Raw genomic sequence first — 23,527 nt, forward strand, 5'->3', positions numbered from 1 at the left:
AATCCTGCCATTTGGGAGAACATGAATGGACCTTGAATGCATAATGCTAAATGAAATAAGTCAGAGAAAAGCAAATATTACACCATCCCACTCATGTGAAATCCAAAATGCCAAACTCAAAAAAAAAGGAATAGGGTCGCCTGGGTGGCTCAGTCGGTTAAGCACCTGACTTCGGCCTGGGTGGTGATCTCATGGTTTGTGGGTTTGAGCCCCACGATGGGCTCTCTGCTGACAGCTCAGAGCCTGGAGCCTGCTTCAGATTCTGTGTCTTCCTCTCTCTCTCTGCCCCTCTCCCACCCATGCTCTGTTTCTCAAAAATAAATAAACGTTAATATAAAAAAAATTTTTTTAAAGGAGTAGAATGGCAGTTGTCAGGGGATGAGAGGTGGAGGAAGTGGAGACAGGTTGGCCGAAGAGTACAAACTTCCAGTTACAAAATGAGTCCACTCTGGGGATCTAATGCACAGTATGGTTACTGTAGTTAACAATACTTCATCATATATATATTACTTGATATTTGCTAAGAGAGTAGCTCTTAGGTGTTATCACGACAAAAAGAAAAGGTAATTATGTGATGTTATGGAAGAGTTAACTGACCTTACTATGGTAATCAGTTCAAAGTATATGAATGTATCATCATGTGTACACCTTAAACTTACACTATGTTATTTGCCAATCATATCTCAGTAAAGCTGGGTATGGGGGTGGGAATCAAACTTAATGAATATTCACTAAAGAAAATGGATATTGGAAGGAAAAAAAAAGAGGTACCTCCACATGGAACAATGTTCCCCCTCAACACTGTAAAAAAGGAAGGAGGGAGGGAGGGAGGGAAGGAAGGAAGGAAGGAAGGCAGGCAGGCAGACACCAATATTTTGTTCAAAACAGCATATAGGGCACCTAGGTGACTCAGTTGAGCATCTATCTGACTTTTGATTTCAGTTCAGGTCATGATCCCAGGGCTGTGGGTTCGAGACACAAGTGGGGCTCCGTGCTGAATATGGATAGAGCCTGATTAACATTCTCTCCCTCTGCCCCCTCTCCTGCTTGCACTGTCTCTCTCTCTCTAAAAAAATAAGTAAAATAAGGGGCACCTGGGTAGCTCAATCAGTTAGGAGTCAGACTTTGGCTCTAGTCATGATCTCGTGGTCCATGGATGGGTTCAAGCACCACGTCGGGCTCTATGCAGACAGCTCAGAGCCTGGAGCCTGCTTCTTCTGATTCTGTCTCCCTCTCTCTCTGCCCCTCCCCTGCTCGTGCTCTGACTCTGTCTCAAAAATAAAAGTTAAAAAAAAATTTTTTTTTTAATAAGTAAAATAAGAAACAACATCTGGTTATCAATCCCTGACTGAGCCTCTTTCTGCATTCCTCTAACATATCTACACACACACACACACACACACACACACACACACACACACACAGAGGGAGAGGGAGAGGGAGAGGGAGAGGGAGAGAGAGAGAGAGAGAGAGAGAGGGGGAGGGGGAGGGGGAGGGGGAGGGGGAGGGAGAGGAAGATAGAGGCAGGCACCCCACAGGACCGCTGGAATTGAAGTCAGAATCTGAAATGGAGCCTATCATATACCTCCACTGAAATAACACCAGCAACTTTGAGAAGACAAGAAAGATGTCTCTACCACTCACCTCCTGCCCCTATTACCCTTGGCACTTGGCTTCAATAATCCAGCACGTGCACCACTCCAAACTTTCTGCACTGTCTCCCTGTCATGTACTTGCTGTGTATGGTCACCAAGTGTTGGCTCCATCTTCTCTTTGGGTACCTCCCTCTATATTCATTCTGGAATTCTTATACCCAGAAAAGTATAGGAACCAGGAAAGGGGGGGATGGGCAAGAGAAAGGCAGTGCATTGCTTTCTGAGAGTGTAAGTCCTAAAGAACTTGGCAAGAGAGCAAACTGATACAACCTTTCTAAAAATAAATTGGCTGATTTGTAATAAGAGCCTGTTCATTTATAATACCCACTAATTCCATTTCTAGGAGTCAAAGAAAATTGTCAGGCATACCAGCAACGATTTATGTTTAAAGATATTTGTTGCATTATTTGCAACAGCAAATAATTGAAAATCACCTAGACATCCAAAAAGAAGGTGATAGTTAAATGTTTTAACTAATTAAATATAGTGAAATTGTATGCATTCATTTTATTTTCAAGACTACTGAACAGCAGGGGAAAAAAAACAAGAAAATGTTCACAGTCTGCTCGCAGGATAACATGTGCCAACAGTGCTTATCCCTGGGTAGTGAAATTATGAACAATTTTTAATTTTTCTTAACTTTCCAGCATTTTCCATTTAAAAAAACTGTATTCTTCAACAGAAACATATCCTCTGAGAATCAGATCAATGCCAAAGTCTCACCCAATATTCTTTTATTTGTGTAAGACAGGAACTTTCAGACACACACACACACACACACACACGTAGGTTCCAAACTTTTTGATAAATTTTATGAAAGCAAAATGCAGGAAGGCCACTTTTCTGGTTTTCCAAACAAACAGTAGCGTTTGGGAGGTATTTTCCTCCCTTTCAACAGGGCTAGAGGATTACCCAACCAGAGATGCCACTCATTCTCTGTTCCTCCCTCCCCACCGTCACAACATGAAAGGCAGATATCACCAGTCTGTCTCATCACTCATTCATTGGAACGTTTCACTCATCCCAATCATCACTCATTCACCGGAATGTTTCACTCATCCCAATCATCACTCATTCATTGGACATGTTTCAGACCTTCTGCCTCAAGCATGCAGACAGCTCCTACCCAGTTGATCAGAACTGGCATTTGTATTGCAACCTTTTTGCTACTTCTGAGACAGACTCGACTCTATTGATCAACAATATTAACTTGAGGTGACAAAATTAATTTTGCCAGATAGAGCCTCTTTGGTTTAAGGGCTTATCTCCAAAGATACTGCTCATAGAAGTAATCTGCTCAATTCACACGACACCATGGTGGAACTCCAGGCTTGTATCATATTGCCCAACACTGATCAACAGTTTAGAGATGCAGAAGACTACATCAAATTTATTCCAGATAATTTAAGATCTGGTGAGCAAATTACCAGCTGGTATGTATAAATACTACAAATTCACATGTGAAAGTTAAATCCAATCTGGCGGAAACTGTTCCACAAGAACCTGGCAGCTCAAAGATTAACCCTTGTTATTGGTTAAAATTGAGTAACAAAGGGAGGAGTCTAAAATAACAGAAACGATGGGGCGCCTGGGTAGCTAGGTCAGGTGAACGTCTGACTTCAACTCAGGTCATGATCTCACAATTCGTGAGTTTGAGGCCAGCGTCAGGCTCTGTGCTTACAGCTTGGAGCCTGGAACCTGCTTCAGGTTCTGTGCCTCCCTCTCTCAACAATAAATAAAAAACATTTTAAAATAAATAAAGTAAATAAATACATAAAATGACAGAAACGAGAAACCATATATTTCAAACACACTGCTCTTATATAGATTAGAAATGTCATTACAGCCAGAAAAGAAGGTTCAAATATCAAAATAATGGCTGAATCATTGCAAACCACTGGATAACAAAATTGGGTAAGAAAAGGCTCACAAATAGGTCTCTGGGTTAGTTAAGCCAAGCAGATGGTCCAATCATGTAAAGCAAGGAATTTCTGGTTTTCCTAGACCATCGTGTACAAGGAGAGGGCTCAAAAGAACAAGCCAGCTTGCTGGCTCAGTCGGTACAGCATGCAACCCTGGATCTCAAGGTTGTGAGTTCGAGCCCCACGCTGGGGGTAGAGTTTACTAAAAAAAAAAAAAAAAGTTGCCATAAAGATAATGATTGGGAGGCAATATAGCAAAGTGGTTAAAATCACAGACTTCTAATTCAAACAGTCTAAATTTGAATACTGAATCCAGAGTTACTTTAAACAACTTACCTTCTCTTTGCCCCAGTTTATAAAATGAGGATAATCATAGCACCTACTTCATTCAACTATTGACGGGATGAAGAGAGAAATGCTCACGAAAAGCACTTAGAGGATGCCAGGCACATAACAATTCCCCAGTAAATGTCAGCTATCATTATCTGGGAACGTCTGAATTTTATTTTATTTTGCTGGTCATCTGATAAATTAAGTATTAATTGTACTGCTGAAATCAGTGATAAAAAAAACCATTTTATTCCCAGCCAATTCTACATTATTAATAAGTAAAAGTACAGGGAGACAGAGAGGAGAAATAATAGTTTTTATACCATAAAATATTAATTATGAGAAAATAGTATCTCAAATGTCAGTTCTTCCTTCAGTCTATATTTCTGTCAGACTGAAACTGTCTTTCTAGGCTCAAAAATCTAATCATTAGAAAAACAGACTGACAAATCCCATCATGATTTTCAAAATAGTATTGATTCTATTTGTGAGTAAAAAGCAATATCTCACAAATAGAATCAATACTATTTTGAAAACTACCCATTTGAATTTATTAGAAGCAAATCATGTAGACACATATGCATGTATACACATGTACACACACACACACACACACACTCATACACCTCTTCCTGAAAAACATAAATAACTAAAGTAGATGGAACACCTTGTTCAGGAGGTTGTATGGACCTGATCAGTTAATTGCCAACTATCAGCAACATACCAGGATGACACAATAAATTTGAGAGCACCTTAACTTGCTTGTCCTTTATCTAGGTAGTTCCACAGACGTCTCGTTGATTATTTTTGTTTAAACTACCTGGATAACAAGCTCTGAAATCAAGGCATGTATAGTCCCTACAAGGTAGCATAGGATGAAAATACAAAAAGGTTCAGTAAATATTTAACTAGGGTTCCTAGGTAGCTTGTTACTGGCAAGAAAGGTACCACCTACTCACTGGAGTTTTTCAGGTCAGAACCATGGAGCTCAGCTACTTTGCCTCTTAAAAAGGCTCCTCTCAGACACAGGCAGAGGCGGATCATCAAGGAGACAGAACTGCTAGTTTGAACTAGTACAGTTTGTCTTGCACTTTTATGGCTCAATTCGGATTCTTTTTATGACAGGAGAAGTGACTACTGTGATTTATTGCTACTAACCAGAGTCAAAAGTCAGTAACCTTGATTCTCAAGCCAGACTTTGTCTCTCAAAACACTGTCTCCAAAGTATAGCAGGCATTTCCCAAACAGTTTTATGTCAGTAAAAAATGGACCTATGATCAAATCATTATTGATCTTTAATGAATCACACAAGCATTTTTTTAAAAAGTAGGTGGTTCAGGCAGTTAAGTGTCCCACTTCAGCTCAGGTTATGATCTCACGGTTCATGAGTTTGAGCCCCTCATCGGGCTCTCTGCTGTCAGCACGGAGCCTGCTTGGGATCCCCTGTCTCTGTCTCTCCCTCTCTCTCTCTCTCTCTCTCTCTCTCTCTCTCTCCCCCTTTCTCACTTCCTCTCTCTCTCTCTCAAAAATAAACTAAATATTTAATTAATAACTAAATAAAATCTTTGCTTCACTTGGCTAAGAGTAAAAATTAAAGAGATTCTTATTTTAATTAAAAAAATTTTAATGTTTATTCATTTTTTGAGAGAGAGAGAGAGAGAGAGAGAGAGGGAGAGAGGGAGGGAGGGAGGGGCAGAGAGATAGGGAGACACAGAATCTGAGGCAGGCTCCAGGCTCTGAGACGTCAACACAGAGCCTGATGTGGGGGTCAAACCTACAGACCATGAGATCATGACCTGAGTCAAAGTCAGACGCATAATGGACTGAGCCACCAAGTCAGTCTCTCTCTCTCTCTCTCTGTCTCAAAAATAAGTAAGCATTAAATTTTTTTTTTCATATGAAAATCATTCTTAGATAATAAGCCATATAAAACCAGGTGGCAGGCCCAACCCCTGCTCTAGCCAATCCCTGCTCTAGCCAATTCTTGCTCTAGCCAATCCCTGCTGTAGCACAGGAATAGCACCTCCACTCTAGAAGGTCTGTCACAGAAAGAGAGAAAGCCTCACTGAGGACATGCTTTGATCCCCAGTGGCACCAAAACCACAAATTCTAGCAAAATCCTGGAGGGTCACCTTATACTCTTCCCCACCCCCCCAAAGCTATCTTTAACCACATTTTAAAAAATGGTATAGGGGCACCTGGGTGGCTCAGTCTGTTAAGCATGGGACTATTGATTTCTGCTGGGGTCATGATCTCACTGTTCATGAGATTGAGCCCCGGGTCATGAGATCAAGCCCTGTGTCAGGCCTTGGGAGGACCCAGCTCAAATGCCCAACCCTTGCCTGGTGGCAAAGTTTTCTCCAGAATATCTGTGCTGAGCCTGAAAGAGTAGAGTGTGACGGCTAAGGTGAGCTAGAACAGCACGCGTGAAGACCACTGGCAAAAGCCCTTGGCTAAGTAAGCGTAACACCGTTTCCTAATTTAAACTTTTGTTTCTATAAATTGACTTTAATTAGGTTGCAGGATCCACCTCCCTGAAATTTGGATCTGGAATGTTCGTGGAGTAAGTGAGGAGACTAATAAGTAATAATAAAGAGGTCTTTTATGTTTTATTTGCTCAGAAAGCCCAGCGTTTAAAACCAGCACTATTTCCAGCGGGAGTAAATATTTAGCCGCCCAAAGTATTCACTGGTTGGAAGCCTTTTGATAACCTTTTTGAGTTTATCCTGTTATTTTTTATTATACTCATGTGGCATCATGCTATATAATTCCTCTTTCTTCTTGGTGTTCTACACCTTTTAAACGTTTGTAGAATGCTATCATCACTCCCCTGAGTCACTTGTAAACAAAGCTAGACATTCTTTGCTACTTTAATCTTTCCTCGTAAATTAATTCCATTGTTCCCTTAATAATTTGTATTGTTTGTTTTCTCCTCACCGGATTCTGTTTTTAATTTTCTAAATCTTTCTCCGAATGAAAGGTCCACAGCTGAGCCACTTATACTAATAACAAAAACAGAGAATGTGTAAGTTTAATTATGGCTGTTTTTATAAATCTAGTTTGCCTGGACTTACATTTTCTAAATATTCTCTTTCCCAAATGGAATTTCGAAAAAATATCTGGTAGTGAGTATCTTCTTTTTCCTTAAATAACATTCGTTTGAGTTTAGACTTTCTGCTGCTTTTTTTTTTTTTAATTCTAAGTCATCCAAAAGGCTACACTTTTTTTTTTTTTTTCCTTCTCCATTGGTCTCTGTCCTTTTCTGTTTGGTAAATACAAATTATTTTCTGGTCTTCTGAGCACTGCTGAAATTGATTTGGCTGTTTCTATTTAATTAAAATGTTAGCTTAAATGTTATGCCAAACACATTTTTTAAAAATTTCATCCTACAGTCTTTGAAAAAAGGCACAAAACATTTACTTATGCTCACAAAAATAGTCTTCTTTTCCTCCAAGAATCTCAAGGACTTTTATAAACCAACTGGAGAGCCTGGATGTCTCAGTCGGTTAAGTGTGAGATTCTTGATTTCTGCTCAGGTCATGATCTCACGATTCCTGAGATAGAGGCCCCCCCACCCCTCCACTGACGCCTCCTCCCCCACCCCACCACATTGGGCACAGAGCCTGCTTAGGATTCTCTCTCTCTCTCTCTCTCTCTCTCTCTCTCTCTCTCTGCCCCTCCTCCACTTGCATATGCATGCTATAAACAAACAAACAAGCAAACAAACTTTAAGGAAAAAAAAACCAATTTGGGGTAAATACTAGGAATGGGCCTAGAATAGCCATATTCTATTGTGTTTAGAGTCTATGGCTGAGAATACTGATTTTCTCCACACATAATTCATTAGTTGTGCTACTTCAGATTACCATGTAGGGAGTGAGAACCCTTGCTACTGACAGGGGAGAGGTGAAGTGACCCAACTGCCAAGCCCAGGACTAGACTAGACCAGCCCAGACTCGAACTGGTTCTGGAGCTTCCTCTCTATCTAACAAGAAAATGTACTTCTGTAGGAGTCCCGTGTAGATGTCAATATATAAAAGTCCTAGCTCTAAATTCCAACAAGGTAATAAGGCACACTGAGAGCTCAATAAATCTTTACAGATGGCGGCTGTCCCCACCACTGGGGAGTATTTACAAAATAACTCCAGATGATGTATAATGGAAGAATCATAAACAGTTGTTGTGAAAGGTTTGGAGAAGCAGGTTGAAAATTTTGAGATGACAATATTGAGAAACGTTTTTAAATGCCTGCGTTTTCCACAGGAAGTACAGAGGCTGGACCATTTAGATAGTGTTAAAGGGTATTTAAGTTTGTTAGCTTGGCTGAGTGAAAAGGGTATGGTCTTCAGGGTCAAATCTCTAGAGTTTTTAATTTATTACTTATGCGATGTGGTAAAAATCAGATGACAGATAATAGAAGACTGACATTGCTGGACAAGCATTACTCATAAACTGAAGAACCTCAGAAGGATCTATGTAGAGTATGTCATTTTTTTTTCTTTTTTTTTTTTAACATTTATTTATTTTTGAGACAGAGAGAGAGCATGAACGGGGGAGGGTCAGAGAGAGGGAGACACAGAATCTGAAACAGGCTCCAGGCTCTGAGCCGTCAGCACAGAGCCCAACGCGGGGCTCGAACTCACGGACCGCGAGATCATGACCTGAGCCGAAGTCGGACGCTCAACTGACTGAGCCACTCAGGCACCCCGAGTATGTCATTTTCTTTATTAAAATGGCAATCAAATGGCTTACCGCGAGTAACTTTAAGAATAGGCCCCTAGGTAGCTGAGAGAATGGACCTACCAGATAGGGTAAATTACATTCTCCCATTAAACATTGGACAAAATCTCCCAAATACAACTTTAGTTGCAATTTAATTCATGCCAAACCATTCTTTCTAACAAGTTAATTGGCAGGTTCACACACTTCTTGTGTCTCATCATCACGGCTGAAAACGCATGTCTTCTTTGAACTTCAATAACTAACTCAACCCTGTGAAAGGCTGCTCAAAGATATTAATCTGAGAAAACACATGGCAGGTCAAGTTCCAACTCTCTCATAGAGTCTTTATACAGCCCTCAATACGTTCCCTAGGATACCTGGGGTACCCAAAAACACTCTCCAGGGTAACATAATTGCCTTAAGAACAGAAGAACATAATGGGATTCTCAGACAATTGACTCTGATTTCACCAAGTTATAGAACAGATGTGAAAAAACCATCAGAGCAATAATAAATGATAAATAATAATCTTAAATTACTCAGCAAAAGTAAAATTGCACAAAATACCAGCATTTGCTCTAATTTCAACCAATTTGAGTGCCTACATATTCACTCTAGCATCCTGAGGACTCCGGATGTCCACGGAAGGGAGAGGATTTGGGGGCAGCAGCACTGGACCAGCTCACAGAAACCGTCCCTCAGAAAACCCCACAGGAAACGACATCTATGCTTCCAACTTTGCCACCTTTCAGCTGCACACAGAAGCGCCTGGAAACCAGTGTTTTTGCTCCAACCATGGCTGTTATCCCAGGCGACAGGAAAGGAATTGACCACTTTTGTGGTCTACTATATCTACTATATGTCAGACCGTGTGGTAGGTCAGGAATATCAAAACCAGTATGACTTATTCCCTGCTCTCTAGATGCTAAGGCCAACAAGGGAGAAAACCTGGCAAACAAATCATAGTAAGACAGTGTGATAGGAGCTGTGATATAGGGACACGCAGCTTCTATGACAGCACGCAGGGGACGCTCTTTTTGTCAGAGAAAGTTTCCTGAAGGAGGGAAAACAGAAGCTTGCCAGTGAGGAACAGAAGAGTAACAGTGAAAAATGGCACACGGCAGCTGCCCACTAGACTATAATAAGGTGTGAAAGGCAAGAAGACTGGGCTTGAACTCCTTGCTAAGGGCTGGAAGACACTAAGAAGTTGCCTTATGAGAATTAAATGAGGTAATACTTTGTAAGCTGCAAATTTACAGAAATGCTTCGTAAACCAAAAAGCACCAAAAATGTTAGTTACTGCTTTCACTGGGACAGTTTTTCACTGCCTCCTCACTTTGTCCTAATTTTGCCACAAAACAGGAAAAAAGACATGTGAAAATAATATGAAAAAATGATCCAGGTGGAACAGCAATAGATTGCTAACTCTGACCAAAATTACCTTTGCATGTGCGATATCTGTGTTTCCTCTGTTGAGGAAATATTCCAACACAGAGAGTGATCCCCAAAGCTCTGTCTTTCCTCATGCTTTTCACATTAGAGATGATACACAGTCACTTCCAATGGGAATGGAATGAATTCTGAACAAGTGGAAAGAGTACTGTGAACTTCTTACAAACTGGTGGCGACTCATTCATGTGGTTCATCTGGAACCAGTGACTGATAAGACCTTCACAGGAGGATCCTGTGTAGTTGTGATATTTATGTTTTAAAAAAAAAAAAAAGCTGAAGAGACCTACCAAAACCCAAAACCAAAACAAAACAAAAACCAGTTCAATGAATAGAAAATAGTACCCATGCTAAAAATTAAAAGGGGTTGGTTTCTCATCCTGAAAGAGATAAATTTAAAATAAACGTTCGTCCTTTCTATTATGAGGAACCGTATGTTGAAGTGGTTCTGGTGTTTGCTATCTCCATGGAGCTCAAGATAAATTGTTTACCCACAGAAGCCTTTACTTGTGCTGTTTGCTTAACACAGAACGCCTTTTCTCTGCTCACTGTCATATGCCCACCTCCCTTTGAAGCCCAAATCTACCTCCTTTTTAAAAAAATGTCTTAGGGACGCCTGGGTGGCTCAGTCGGTTAAGCGCAGTCGGTTAAGCGTCTGACTTCGGCTCAGGTCATAATCTCACGGTCCGTGAGTTCAAGCCCTGTGTCGGGCTCTGCGCTGACAGCTCAGAGCCTGGAGCCTGCTTCGGATTCTGTGTCTCCCTCTCTCTCTGACCCTCCCCCATTCATGCTCTGTCTCTCTCTGTCTCAAAAATAAATAAAAAAACATGAAGAACAAAATTTGTAATGTTTATTTATTTTTGAGAGAGAGAGGTAGTGGGGGAGGGGCAGAGAGAGAGGGAGACACAGAATCCAAAGCAGGCTCCAGCTCTGAGCTGTCAGCACAGAGCCCAACGTGGGGCTCAAAGCGATGAGCCGTGAGATCATGACCTGAGCCGAAGTCGGACACTTAACCAACGGAGCCACCCAGGTACCCCAATCATCATCTCCTTTTTGAACCACACACTCTGGTTTATTCTCCTGCACACCACTTCTTTTCTGCTTGTTCACCTCCATCTGCTTTTCAAGTAGTAGATGCTTCAGCAAGTGCTTGCTGAACAAGTGGGTTATTGGAGGGTAACAAACGTGCCTTCTGACCTTAGGATGTGTGTGCAGAAGGACAGACTGCTCCCAGAGAAGGGGTAAAGGAAGGTGCTATCACTTGGGGAAAATGAGGAGGTGTGAGAAAGTAGGTGAAGACTTTCTTGACCAATAGTTTCATTTTTGTCCCATGCTGCCACTGCAAACATGGTCACCACCTCCCAAGAATTCTGAGGAATGTCTCAAGGGTCTTGGGTTTTCTTAGGTGGTGGGCAGAGAAGGTCAAATATCAGGTACAACTTAATCTCAATTCATATAAATTTTCAATAACTATGAAAGTCAAAGTCAACCTGCTGAAGTGGTCTGTTGGGTGATGAAACTGAAAAAACAAGAAGATTCTCAAGTCTTGGTGTTGCAGCTACAGATTATTTCTTAGAATGTTAAATGATGTAAAATTATAGCCCCTAATTTTACTTTAAAGAAATTTGTATAACTTTATTGGAAAACTCACTTGTTACTAATCACTTTAAGTGCATCCTGAACACTATAAGAATGTTATTTATGCTCTAATATTATCACGTTTGACTTTATCTTTAGTCTTCTCTGATTTCAGCTTTTTATTAGGACTCCTCTAATATATTAATCTGATGCTTTTCAACCCAGCCAAGCAACTAAAAACTACAGGTAAAGAGTGAAGAAAATCTCTGCACACTTTTTGCCTGCTTTTACCTTTCTTAATTCTTCATATTTGTGTTGTTATACCATATTTCATAGTAAAAACACAGGAGATCTAATGAAAAGTATGGGTTGGAGAAAAGAGGATGCCCTGATGTCCCTAGATTGAGTATTATAGCCCTGTCACTCCTGTTGAGGAACTCAGAGTAAAGCACCATGACTCGACCATTGCTGGCTGCACAGTCTGTCAATCTCTTATCAACTTTCCCTGGTACCCTAGCACATCCATTCCTTGGGAGTCCTTCATTCCTGGGCTGTTATTTCTCTTAGGTCAATGCTATTTCATGTCATTTTGTGCCATCTCTACTTCCCTGCATTTGATCTCTTCCATGGCCCCCTATAGCAGTGGGCTTGGTGACGCCATTTTGTACAAACCTAACATAAGGTGGGCAACTGAAAACAAATGGCCCAATTCCTTTTCCTAAGATTATGGAATAGGTCCAAGAGAAAGTTGGTCCCTCTTGGTGTGGCTGAACATGTAGGCTTATGAACACAAATTCAGAGGTGATGGAGTGGCCAAGTTTTCTACCATGTAGATCCAAGGGTGGGGAAAGGTGCTGACAGAGAAGAATGAGGAAGAGGAGTCTTGGTGGTCTTCCAAAAGTCCCTCCTACAGGCCCACCTGCCTTCTTGGTCTTGAAGCCAGTAAGACAACCTGGGCTTTTGATTCACTTGCCTATTTCTGGCACTTTCAGCCGGAAAGAGCCTTTGTTAGTAAACACAGATCCATAAAAATCAAGGTTTTATTTTTGAGGGTATTATAAAATCTTAAGCTAGATGAAGGCCATAAACATTAGGAAATAAAGAGTAAATTGTCACTATGATTTATTCCAATATGTGAAATAACCAGGCATCCTAGAAAACTTCAGGCCGAGGAAATCTACTCTCATCAAGTATTGAAATCTATTCTCATAAAGTATGCTTGGGACCCAGCAGAAATTAAGACAGAAAAATGCGGAAGAAAGTCAGTATCTCCATGGCAGACAATTTGTTTCTTCCACCTGTTACACAACTACTCCCACCTCTCCTGACCACTGCTTCTCCTGCCAGTCAGTGGGCCCTTCTGATCACGAATTAAAACTGTGGAGTGTCTCTGGGGTAAGAGTAGAGGAGAAAGTCTGAGAGTAGGTGGCAAAGAAATTGGCCTCCCGTTCCAGAACAGATTATTCCCTGTAATGATACAAGTGACACAAGGGGCAGACTGGCTGGAGCACGCAGGTAAGTCACAGAACGTGCAGAAGGATGTACGCACGGCAACAGACAGGAGGGTTCAACTACTGCAGCAGTGACTGAACTACTCTGAAGTGACAAACCATAGGTCAGCTTTTTTTTAAAGGACTATGGATGCATGCATTCAGGACAAATTAGATTTAATCTAAAAACCTCCAGGTTTGTTAATCATGTTAAAATAAGCCTTGTTATTTAATATGTTATCCAGTAGTTAATACAATAAGTTTCTCATAAATCAAATCCTTAGAATCCCTTCCTCCTTGGTGTCTTTCACGGCAGTGAGGCATACAGTAGATGTTGGGTAACTGCGACAGATTTTAACTAATGTTTTAGTTCTCTGGGCAAGAACCATTGCATATGGCAATGATGATCCTTAGCAAATAATGGCAGTAATTATAACTAACTCAATTGCCTTACTAAAGCTAACTGGAATGTTTAAGAAGGAAGTATATGAAATCAATAATAATATGAATGTATATATTTAGATTTTCATCTGTAATTGCTTTACAAAATTAAGTCTCCTAACAGAAATGTAGGATAGAAAACTAACTCTAACCTAAAAAAAAATACAACCTACAACAAATATAACATGCTTGCAAAGGATTTCTTTTCCTTTTTTAGAAATGGCTATTACTTCTTTCTGATTTTTTTAAGTAAGCTCTCCGCCCAACATGGGGCTTGAACTCATGACCACAAGATTGAGTTGCAAGCTCTCCTGACTGAGCCAGCCAGGCGCCCCTCTGACTTTTCTTTTTAAAGACTTTATTTTGGGGAGCACCTGGTTGGCTCATTCGGTTAAGCATCCAACTTCAGGTCAGGTCATGACCTCATGGTTCGTGAATTATAGCCCCCATCTGCTCTGCACCAACAGTAGAGAGCCTGCGTGGTATTCTCTCTCTCCCCCTCTCTATGCCCCTCTCCCACTCGTGTTTTCTCTCTTCTTCTCAAAATAAATAAACATTAAAAAAAAAACTAAAATGACTGAAACTATATCACCATGCCCATTAACTGATAATATCTCAGAAGTTTTCCTTCCAGACTTTTTTTTTTCTTTTTGCAAATCTTTTAGTTTGAGGACCAGAGTATCCATGCTACCTGGGAACTCATTAGAAATGTTGACTCTGCAGGTACCTGTGTGGCTCAGTTCGTTAAGTATCCAACTCTTGATTTCATCTCAGGTCATGATCTCACAGTTTCATGAGTTCAAGCCCCACGTGAGACTGCATTGACCACAGGGAGCCTGCTTAAGATTCTCCCTCTCTCTCTCTGCCCCTCCCGCCACTCGCACTCTGTCTCTCTCAAAATAAATAAATAAACTTTAAAAAAATGTTGATTATCAGGCCCCACCTCAGCTCTACTGAATCAGAATATGCATTTTTTTTAACTTTTTTACATTTATTTATTTTTTGAGAGACATAGAGAGACAGAGCACAAGTGGAGGAGGGGCAGAGAGAGAGGGAGACACAGAATCCGAAGCAGGCTCCAGGCTCTGAGCTGTCAGCACAGAGCCTGACATGGGGCTCGAACTCACAAACCGTGAGATCATGACCCAAGCCAAAGTCGGACACTTAACTGACTGAGCCACCCGGGTGCCCCCAGAATATGCATTTTAATAAGACCCTCCAGGTTATCTGATAGACACTCTACTTGAGAACCACTTGAGTTGAGGTAGACTTTTACTTTGCTTTGCCAAAATGTTGAGCCAGATTTTTTGGTAACAGTTTTATTGAGATACATAATTCACATACTCTACAATTCAGTCATTTAAAGTACACAAATCAGGGGTGCCTGGGTGGCTCAGTTGGTTGAGCGTCCGACTTCAGCTCAGGTCACGATCTCGCGGTCCCTGAGTTCGAGCCCTGTGTCGGGCTCTGTGCTGACAGCTCAGAGCCTGGAGCCTGTTTCAGATTCTGTGTCTCCCTCTCTCTGACCCTCCCCAGTTCATACTCTGTCTCTCCCTGTCTCAAAAATAAAATAAACGGGGGCGCCTGGGTGGCGCAGTCGGTTAAGCATCCGACTTCAGCCAGGTCACGATCTCACGGTCCGTGAGTTCGAGCCCCGCGTCAGGCTCTGGGCTGATGGCTCAGAGCCTGGAGCCTGTTTCAGATTCTGTGTCTCCCTCTCTCTCTGCCCCTCCCCCGTTCATGCTCTGTCTCTCTCTGTCCCAAAAATAAATAAACGTTGAAAAAAAAAATAATAAAAATAAAATAAACGTTAAAAAAAAAATTTTTTTTAAATAAAGTACACAAATCAGTTTTTAGTATATTCAGAGAGTGCATAACCATCACTACTATCTGGTTCTAGAACACTGTCATCATCCTTCCAAACAGCCTAACGATTGACAGCCACTGCCCACCCCTGATTCCCTCAAGTCCCCAGAAACCATTAATCTATTTCCTGTCTCTAGGATTTGCCTATTTTAGAAATTTTATATAAATGGAATCATCTCAAATGGGGTCTTTCGTGGCTGGCTTCTTTCACTTAGCATAATGTTTTCAATATTCATCATGCTGCAGCATATCTCAGATATATCAGTACTTCATTTCCTCTTATGGCTAAATGATACTCCATTGTATGCATATACAACATTTTGTGTATCCATTCATCAGTTGATGAACTTTATTTTTTCACTTTTGGCTATTATGACATCCATGTACATGTTTTTTGTTGTTGTTTGGTTTTTTGGGGTTTTTTTTTTTTGCAACTGCAAAGATTGATTCATTGATTGATTGATTGATTTTGACATCCATGTACATGTTTTTGTGTGGACATGTATTTTCATTTCTCTTTGGTACATAGCTAGGAATGGAACTGCTGGGTCATATGATAACTTTATGTTTAATTGTTTGAAGGCCTGCCAGACTTTTTTTCCAAGTGGTGCCACCATCTTACATTCCCACCAGCAGCATATGAGAGTTTTCATTTCTTCATTTCCTCCACAACACTTGTTATTATCTGACTCTTTGATTCTAGTCATCCTACTGGATGTGAAGTGGTATCTCATTGTGGATTTGATTTGCATGTCACTGATGGCTAATGATGCTGAGTATCTTTTCATTTGTTCATTGGCCATTTGTATATCTTTCTTAGAGAAAGGTCTCTTCTGATTCTTCACCTATTCTTAAATTGGGTTGCCTTTTTTTGCTGAGTTATACGAGTTCTTTATATATCCTGCATACTAGACCATTAACAGATAGGTTTTTCGCTCATTCTGCAGGTTGTATTTTCACTTTCTTATTGATGTCCTTTGAAGCCCATTTAATTCTTGTTTCATTTTTTTTAAGAAAAATTTTTTTTAATGTTTATTTATTTGAGAGAGAGTGTGCGCATAAATGGGAGGGGCAGAGAGAGAGGAAGACAGAGGATAAGAAGCAGGCTCCACGCTGACAGCAGAGAGCCTGATGTGGGGCTCGAACTCACAAACTGTGAGATTATGACCTGAAGTCAGATGCTTAACTGACTGGGCCACCCAGCCATCCCCCAAAAGGTTTTAACTTTGGTGAAATCTAATTTATCTATATTTTTTCTCTTGTTGTTTGTGTTTTTGGTGCCATAACTAAGAAATCATTACCCAAGTCAGGAAGATTTACAGCACTATTTTCTTCTAAGAACTTTATGGTTTTAATTCTAACATTTAGGTCTATATCTATTGTGAGTTAATTATTGTATATAGTGTGAGATAGGGGGCCCAATTTCATTCTTTTGCATGTAGATATCCAATTATTCCTTTACTATTTGCTGAAAAGACGATTATTTCCCCCATTGAATGGTCTTAACATCTTTGTTAAAAAATCAGTGGACCATATGCAACTATATGGATGAATCTAGAGGGTATAATGCAAAGTGAAATAAGTCAGAGAAAGACAAATACCATGATTACACTCACAGGTGGAATTTAAATAACAAAAATGAGCGAAGAAAAAAAGAGAGACAAACAAAAAACCCAGACTCTTAACTATAGAGAACAAACAGAAGGTTACCAGATGGGGGAGGGGGGAGGGGGAGGGGTGAAATAGGTGAAGGGGATTAAGAGTACAAATACCATGATGGGCATGGAGTAATGTATAGAATTGTTGAGTTACTATATTGTACACTTGAAACTAATATAACACTGGATGTTAACTATACTGGAATTAAAATTTTTAAAATAAGATAATAAGAAAATAAAAGGCAGTTAACAAAAAAAAATTAAAGATAATTAATTTAAAAATGTGTATTTGTGGATTCTCAGCCCTATTTGCTGGTCTGTCTATCAATTCTTATCCCACTCCCCTATTGTTTTAAATAATACAGCTTTGCAGTTAAATTTTGTAACTGGTAAATGTGAGTCCTCCAACTCTGTTCTTCATTTTCAAGACTTTTTGGTTATTCTGGGTCCCTTACACGTCCACACGCATTTTAGGCAATGTGTTAATTTCTGCAAAGAAGTAAACAGAGATTTTAATAGGGGTTGCACTGAGTCTGTAGATTAATTTGGGGACTATTGCCATCTTAATAATATTATGCCTTTTACTCCATGAATTATAGGATGTCTTTCCTTTTATTTAGCTTTTTAATTTTTTTCCACAATGTGTTGTAGTTTTCAGCATACAAGACTTACATTTCTTTTGTTAAATTTACTCCTAAAGTATTGTTTCTTTTTGATACAATTATAAGTGGAATTGATTTCTTAATTTTCATATTATTCATTGGTAATGTACAGAAACACAAATAATATACAACTAATTGTATATTAGCTTTTTATCCTGCAACCTTGATCAACTCATTTATTAGCTCTAATCCTTTTTGTTGTTGTTGGATTCCTTAGGATTTTCTATATACAAGATTATGTCATCTGCAAACAGATAGTTTTACCTCTTCTTTTCTGATCCTGATGCCTTTTATTTCTTTTTCTTGCCTAATTACCCTGGCTAGAAATTCCAGTAGGATGCTGAATAGCAGTTGTGGGAGTGGATGTTCTTCTCTTGTTCTTGATCTTAATGGTCAGCCAAGGATTGGACAGAGATTTTAATTGCCTTGAACCAACAGTCTCCCTGCCTTTGCCGAGGGGTTCTAGGTGTATACTGGGGCACACTTATAATGCTCTGAAAGTTTATAACTCTGCCTTAGTGCCTTCACTTCCTGCTTGTACAGAGCCTCAGGGTCAGTGAGACGTTAGATATTAGGAGATTCTCTGGTCTTTCTTGACATGACAACTAGATCCCATTGACTATGGCAGAACTTTTCCAAAAAAGCCTCTTGCTTCTCACATCTTCCTCTTTTTTAATTTTTTTAAAGTTTATTTTTGAGACAGGAGAGAGGCAGAGAGAAAGAGTGGGGGAGGGGAGAGAGAAAGAGTTGGAGAAGGGCAGAGACAGAGGGAGAGAGAGAATAGAATCCCAAGCAGGTTCCATGCTCTCTGGGCACAGCACAATGTGGGGCTGGAACTCATGAACTGTGAGATCATGACCTGAGCAGAGATCAAAAGTCAGATGCTCAACCAAGTGAGCCACACAGGCGCCCCTCACAACTTCCCTTTAAATTTTTGGCCAGACTCTTATTTACCCCAGTTGGGATTGCAGCCTCAGGAAGCTGTGATTTTTCAAAAAAAATTTTTTTACTATTTATTTATTTTTATTTTTTTTAACGTTTATTTATTTTTTTGAGATAGAGAGAGACAGAGCATGAGCGGGGGAGGGTCAGAGAGAGAGGGAGACACAGAATCAGAAACAGGCTCCAGGCTCTGAGCTGTCGGCACAGAGCCCAACACGGGGCTGGAACTCAACGGACCGTGAGATCATGACCTGAGCCGAAGTCGGACGCTCAACCGACTGAGCCACCCAGGCACCCCACTATTTGTTTATTTTTGAGAGAGAGACAGAGCATGAGTGGGGGGAGGGGCAGAAAGAGAGGGAGACACAGAATCTGAAGCAGGCTCCAGGTTCTGAGCTGTCAGCACAGAGCCCAACACGGGGCTAGAACCCAAGAACCTGAGATTATGACCTGAGCCAAAGTCACTTAACCAATTGAGCCACCCAGGCACCCCAGGAAGCTGTGACATTAAACAACTGCCAGTGATTATTTCTTACCTGCAGGATGAGCTCCAAATCAGGTCAAATAATGACAACGCCCTATGAATAAAGCTTTTCTAGGGAACCTTAAGACCGATCAAATAATGACAATGCTCTGGAGATGGGCGTTTTTGAAGAGTTCGAAACCTATCATGCCCACTACAGTGACTGCGAGGCTGCTGATTTTCACAACTATCATGTTTGTGACGCTGCTAGTATTCAAGGCCACCACGAGCTGGGGACAGGATGATGGGTATAGGACAAGTAAAAATGCAATAAAGCTCACTGTTTTTACTGAGATTCAACTTTTTTTTTTTTTTTGAATAGATGCTTCTCAGATTTTTGCAAGCCTTTGGTTAATTTCCAGAGTGCTGAAAAAGTTGATTTTGATTACTTTTATCAGTGCTCTCATTGCTTTTATGGAAGTGCAATTTTCAGAGGTCCATTCCAGAAGTGCTTCCTCCTCTCAAACTTTTAAAAATAAGTATTTCCAACTTACTTCTACACTAAAAGAACAAAAGAACAGAATGTGACATTGCATGCATTAATCTTCACCTTAGAAGCACTGCTAGTTCATGGTATTATAACGTAGGTAAGGAAGTAGCTCATCCTGGCAGTAAAGTAAAACTCACTCTATGTTCTTGAATGAATAAGTGAATTGGTACATGAGTGGCTGAATGAATGAGGGACTGAACACATGTGTAAATGATGAATGTCCATCCTCCCAGGGACCTCAAGTGTCATCAGGAGAGGCAGGCTGGCTGCGTACCAAAATGCCTTCTAGAGAGACAATCATTATCTTGGTGATTTTACTCTAGTGCCAAGTCTGGCCTTCAGCTTTGCAGACTCAGCTGAAAGCCAGTCTGTCAGCACATAAGTGGGGCCACATCTCCCGGACAGCTTCTCATTAACCCAGCTCAGTGAGATTGGAATGCTAACGTATTAATTTACAGTAAGAACTCTAAACACCATGGGGACCACAATATCAGTTGGTCTAGTGCCTTTTCCCCCTGTACGTGGATCTATATGGGAACACATCCTTTTGAGTAGCCTGTCAGGCTAGCACAATGAGAAAAGGACAATGAGAAATGTTATAAAATTCAAATGTGTAATCATAATTGGGCTACTGAGGCCTAAGAATCTATTAAAATCTTAACTTCTGCCTTGTTTCTGTTGCTTTAGGAGACTGGAAATAATGAAAAGAGCACTTCACCATGGAGGATCTAAGCCTCTTCTTACCTAGAGAAGGAAAGGGCGGGAATAAATGCCTTCTTGATGCTTCTTGGGGCCACCCTCCGCCTTTTTGTGGTAGGTTCGGCCCTGCGAGGAGAAGTCAAGCTCGGAAGAAGGGGAAAATGTTCTTTTGAGAGCTGAATGGCTATTGCTACAGGTCAGACAACAGATGATGTGCTTAAAAATAATTCTACAAAGCCCACAGAAACAAGCCTTACTGATACTGAAGATTCAAAACTAGCCTTTAATGCAGAGCCATTAGACCTCCTCAACTCCCGCTGATAACAAGACAAAGAAAAAGAAAAGTGCCACTACCTTTTCTTGCATGTTTAAAGCTTTCTTTTTATTAGCTGGGGTGGGTAGGCAAGGTGCACGGTGGGGGGGGGGGGGGGGGGGGGGCAGGAGGGAGGGAGGGGCGGGTGATTGATGGGTATTGAGGAGGGCACCTTTTGGGATGAGCACTGGGTGTTGTATGGAAACCAATTTGACAATAAATTTCATATATTGAAAAAAAATTAAAAAATAAAGCTTTCTTTTTAAGCAAAAGGAGCAATTCCTATAATCTTACCTTCAGCCTTTAAATACTGTCAAAAAGAGCAGCAAACTCACAAGGTCCAGGCTTACCCAGAGCAACATCTTTCCATCCAGAAATCAAATGAAGTTAAAATGTAGCTCCTTAGGAGAAAAGAAACAGTTCCTTTATAGCAACACTTTGAAAGAGAAGCCAGGTGCTGTATATTCAATCAGCAAATGCTAATGAAATGCTAAGATCTGAGGGCAAAAACTGTTAAACAGAAGATCTTAAAATGCTGGTTCATCTGTATATCTGGTTAAAGGAAGAACACTCACAGGGGCCAATTAGCATGTACATTAAAAACATTAACTTTAATGATGATTGACAAGGCCAGCCTCTGTCTAAACAGATTAGGAAGCCTCTACTTTGTGACAGGCACTGACATGACAGTCCTGTTCCCGAGACCCCACCTACAATTTGTCTTGGCACCAGAAACCCCGACATCGTTGTCACTGTGTTAGACAGGAGCCTCCATAAGAACTAACACCAAATCATGCACTATTCACAGGAGGAAAGGAAGGAGAGGAAAAGCACAGATATCTCAGTACTATTAGGGCTCCCCACATCTGTTACTACATATGATCCTCACAAAAACCTCACGAGGTCTAACTGTCACAGTCCTGACCATGGAGGCTTAAGGCATGGCACTACGGAGCATCGGGTGTAGAATGAAACTCACTAACTTGAAGCCTGACTCTGTTATGCACTAGTGCCTTACTGTGCCTCAGTTTTTTCATCTGTGAAAGGGAGCAAATAGTGTACTTATCTCAAAGATCTGCTTTGAACAGTAGATTACTGCAGATAGGGCTGCCTTTAAGAGTGGCTGGCACGTGGTAAGGATATAACAGGTATTTTGATTAGTGGTTTTCAGATGAGAAAACGGAGCCATAAGGAAATGAGGTAACCTGCTGACAGTCATAGCAAGTAAGTGCCAGAGCCCTCAACAGTAATCAGGGCCATCTGTCTCAATGCCCAGGCATGCACTTTGCATACCGTCTCACCACAGTAAGATCTTAATGAAACTGGCTATTTTGTTTTTCAGATTTCGTTGTGGAAGTGGGACATAAGATACACAAACTGTGACCAGAAATGGGATAGAAAGAGAATGACAGTCTATAAAGATCAAGGCCAACAGTACTCAACCTTGTCTGTACAAGTTCAAAGCTCTGGATGCTCAGACCACATCCAAGAACAATTAAATCCAACATCTTTGGAGGTGGGACTCAATCACCAGTAGTTAGCAAAACTGCCCAGGTGATTTCAACGTGCAGCCAGCTTGAAGCCCGCCAGATCAGAACCACCTGGAGAATTTGTTAAATACAAATTTCTGGAGGCTCAATCGGTTAAGTGTCGGATTCTTGGTTTCAGCTCAGGTCAGGATCTCAGGGTTAGTGAGTTCAAGCCCTGCATTGGGCTCTGCACTGACAGCGCGGAGCCTACTTGGGATTCTCTTTCTCTCTCTCTCTGCCCCACCCCATCCCCCCTCCTCAAAATAGATAAACTTAAAAAAAAATTTTTCAAATCCAAACTTCTGAGCCCCACCTCCCAGGGTTTCTGATTCAGTAGGGATAAGAGAAGGCTTGAGAATTTGCATTTTTAACAAAATTCCCCCCGTGATGCTCATGTTGCTGGTCCAGGGAAAACCCTTGAAGATCCACTGCCCTAGACAATGAAGAATTCCTTCTGCATCCAGGCACCTGGATGACTCTGAGGAGCCAAAATGTTTTAGGAAGGGAACTATATGAAGAGATAAGGAAAGCAAAGTATCCCAGAATGGAGACCACGGAACATGCAATGGGGAACAAAACATACTTCTGTGTACCTCACAATTTCTTTCCAAAGGCTAGCTCAGATAATAAACAAGGGTTTGCATTTTTATGCCTAGCTTTGGCTTTTTTTTTTTCTTTTTTAATTTGAAAGAGCAATGGAGCACGAGAGTGAGCTGGGGAGAGGGGCAGAGGAAGAGAAAGAGAATCTTTATCAGTCTCCAAGGTCAGCACAGAGCCAGACACAGGGCTTGATCCCACAACCCTGGGATCATCACCTGGGCTGAAAGGAAGAGTCAGGCACTGAGCCCACTGAGCCACCCAGGCGCCCGTCTGGCATTTTTAATCAAATTAATATCTTTCATCATTCCACTGTGTCTGTTCCAGTGGAAGCAATGAGATTTAGATTTTTAAGTCAAAATCCATTTCCCATTATTCATTTTTCATATTTTATGGTAAATGGAGGAGCACAGCTTCAACAGGCCAATAATGGAAATAGCAGTCACAATCCTAATTTGTCAGTAGGTTTTAAGTTCCATGGGAGCAGGGACCATAGCTGTTTTACTTGCAACTTTAGAAGAATAAGTGCAGTGCCTGATATCTAGTAAACATTCAATAACTGCATGTTGAACAAAGGAAGGGATGAAGAAAGGTGAAGAGGGAAGGAAGCGAAGAGAGAGAAAGAAATCATCCATAACACAATGCAAGGCAAAGGGGGTTA

General features: G+C 40.8%; 1 protein-coding gene and 1 long non-coding RNA gene across 2 annotated transcripts in view; one reads left to right on the forward strand and one right to left on the reverse strand.

Moving 5' to 3' along the window:
* The window catches only part of LHFPL3 (LHFPL tetraspan subfamily member 3), a 582,444-nt gene that overhangs the window by 493,159 nt on the left and 65,758 nt on the right, over nucleotides 1-23,527 (reverse strand). The gene's annotated exons all lie outside the window — the stretch shown is intronic.
* On the forward strand, nucleotides 19,195-22,304 carry LOC122206552. The gene is made up of 3 exons (XR_006196511.1): nucleotides 19,195-19,274; nucleotides 20,416-20,541; nucleotides 22,083-22,304. It is a non-coding gene; the product is annotated as an uncharacterized LOC122206552 (long non-coding RNA).

The sequence above is a fragment of the Panthera leo genome, chromosome A2 (genome assembly GCF_018350215.1).
Source record: "Panthera leo isolate Ple1 chromosome A2, P.leo_Ple1_pat1.1, whole genome shotgun sequence".
Classification (NCBI taxonomy): Eukaryota; Metazoa; Chordata; class Mammalia; order Carnivora; family Felidae; genus Panthera; species Panthera leo.